This window comes from Lipotes vexillifer, unplaced genomic scaffold (assembly GCF_000442215.2).
Source record: "Lipotes vexillifer unplaced genomic scaffold, Lipotes_vexillifer_v1.1 scaffold1624, whole genome shotgun sequence".
Classification (NCBI taxonomy): domain Eukaryota; kingdom Metazoa; phylum Chordata; class Mammalia; order Artiodactyla; family Lipotidae; genus Lipotes; species Lipotes vexillifer.
Window position 1 is genome coordinate 608,423 of NW_006772955.1, and position 2,803 is coordinate 611,225.

General features: G+C 39.8%; 1 pseudogene; it reads right to left on the reverse strand.

Annotated features, from left to right (window-relative positions):
* Positions 1–476: 476 nt before the first annotated feature.
* The window catches only part of LOC103071613 (40S ribosomal protein SA pseudogene), a 2,857-nt pseudogene continuing 530 nt past the window's right edge, over positions 477–2,803 (reverse strand).

A 2,803-nucleotide genomic window follows, 5' to 3' on the forward strand; every position in this document is an offset into this window, starting at 1 on the left:
AACTTTTAACAGTTAAGTTGTATCAGCTATTTTGAACTCCAGTATTATACTTTAATTAGAAATAAAACGTAGATTAATCTAAAAGAAAAACTTAGATGCATTTTTTAAAAAGAAAACTTTTAGCATGGTGAAAATATGTGATTGTGCTTAGTCATTTGTTCATATCTAATTGGTCAATAAATGGGATGCATATCTTTTATTGTAAATGTGTGAGTGAATAAAAGGTATATATAACCACAGCTGTCTCTCCATTTCTCTATTACCCAAACACATTCACACATGTGTGGGGATAGATACACTCCTATGTGTGTGTGCTTGTGTGTATGTATGTATGTATATATATACATACATACATACCCACAAAATATCCTACTGAATCTAATTCAGGAATATCATTTTTTTAAAGAAACAATATTTTCTGTCAATCTTATTTACATTTTCTGTTTACAGATTTACAGATTCTGTGGAAGAACAACTTAAGACCACTCAGTGGCTGTTCCTACCTGTTCAGTGGCCTGAGCAGTGGAAGCTGCAGTCCAATCCCCAGTAGTGAGCTGAGCGCCGCAGTCTTCACGAGGGAACTGCTGGATGGCCACAGAGGGCACCTGCAGACCTGTCTGCAACCTCAGGTCGAGTACAGTAAATTCTTGGGAGCTGGAGCAGTCCATTCACCTGGAAATTCCTCCTGGGTCACACCCTTTCCAGCCACCGCCAGCTCTTCCTTTTCAATCTCTTCAGCACCTCTGTAGAAGTAGAGATCAGGCTGATCTGACCCCGGGGGTTCATGGGAGACAGTGCCACGCATGCGCAGATCTTCCCGCGTCTCCCGCCGCCGCGGCCTCTGCTCCGCACGGCCCTCCGCCACATCCACCACAGCGGACTCTCATGTGAGCTCCCTTATTGTTGCTCGGGGATGGCAATGTCCACATAGTGCAGAGAAGAGTCTGTGTGACACAATGACGGTAGGTGGGTTAACATAAGACACCTCTGAGATCAGCCCTGGATCAGTAACCAAGGGAAGTCGTGGCTCCCGGAAGGCTACCTAGATCTCGTTAGGGAAGGTTCCAGGAGAAAAGCAGCCAGCAATACGAGGGGTCCAGTGGCAGCAGCAAACTTCAGCACAGCTTGCTAGCCAGTATTCCTGGAGGATACAACACTGACATCTGCCCCGTTTTCAATGGCAACAATGGCACGAGCTGCCAGCAGAAGCTTCTCCCAGGTCTTCTTTAGGTGTATGAGGTCAATACCATCACTTTTCATTTTGTAGATGTACTGTTCTGTTGGGTGGTCAAGGTTGATGCTACCTAGGTGGGTTCCTGCTGCAAGGAATTTGAGGACATCCTTCTCCTTTATTTTCAGGATATCAAGGGATCCGGGTTTCCTTTAACTTACAAGATGAACCCAGAGCAATGCTGTATGGACCCCTCTCTGGGTAGCGCAGAAAAGCAGGAATGTCTCTTTTAATAAATAAAGAAAAGCATTATATTAGCAACAACAAAAAAAAAAGTAATTCTTCACAGCAGTAAATATTTGGCAAGTTTCAATTAATGCAAAAATAATAAACCAGATATAAATATATTTCCTCTAATAAGTTAACTCTGATGATCTTGGTTTATCATGTTTACTGATTAGCAGTGGTTGAACATAACATTATTATTTAAACAGGTGACATTAATGTGGCTTAAGCAGCTAACAATTTTTTTTTCTGTGAATGTGGAAATATATAGCATACTTTTATATTCTGGGCCTGAGAGAAAGGAATGATAATGTTGATACCATTTTAAAACTAATTTGTTTTTCTCATAAATTGAGAGGAGAGAGATGTTTTCCATCACAGTGGTCACTCATTATGCTCTCTAATTGAGTAGGTTGAGGAGAGAATACCCATAACAATATGGGTATCATATGGGTATCATATCATATCATAACAATAATTCTGATGAAATTCCTACTCCTTTTTAATGATCTCATATCATATGTATTTTTCATAGTTTCTATTCTAGGGGCAAGGATGCTTTTTAAAGCATAATTAATATTTTCTGCCTAAGGGGCTGCATTATCTGGTGAAAACTGTAGTTTTCTTGGACTAAAAACTCACTAATGTTGAAATCAATGGATATATGTTTTGTTCATTGCGATTCAACTCATTTCTCCATGAGTTACACTGTAGACCAAAATATTTGACTTCATTCTTTTTTCTCAAGAGAGAAGAATTTGAAAAGACAATGCAGTTGACAGAGAAGATCCTGGGCTTTAGCAGTAATGAGCTAGAGTACCAATGAGGAAAGAGAATTAACTGTATAAGCCTCAGATTTATAGTCTAAGAAATGCAGACTATAATAATATTTGCCTTGCAAGGTAGATAGCATTAAGTAACATAGTAAAACACTATGAAGTGCCTACACATCAAGTTATCCATTGCCTTAATGGTGTGCCTTTTATATCTACCAAATTTCAATGGCTTATAACAAGAAACATTTTCATAGGCTTACACGTCTATTTATCTGCTGAAAGGTCTTTTCATCTCTGCTACACTCATCTGACCTCAGCTGGGTTTCTTCAGGAGCATGTGGTCAGTTGTAAGTTGTGGAAGAACTATTGATACCTGGTTTCAAATGTCTTTAGCTGGGATAAATTTACTCTCTTCCATATGGTCTCATTGTCCAGCATTCCAGCATGCTAGCTGGTACTTATTAGCATATGATTTGATGATGGTGCTGGAGGGAAGGGTGTGGAGTCCATGAGTAAGAGTAGAAATGTGCAAGAGTCTTGAGCCCTAGACTTGGAACTAGCACACAGCTAT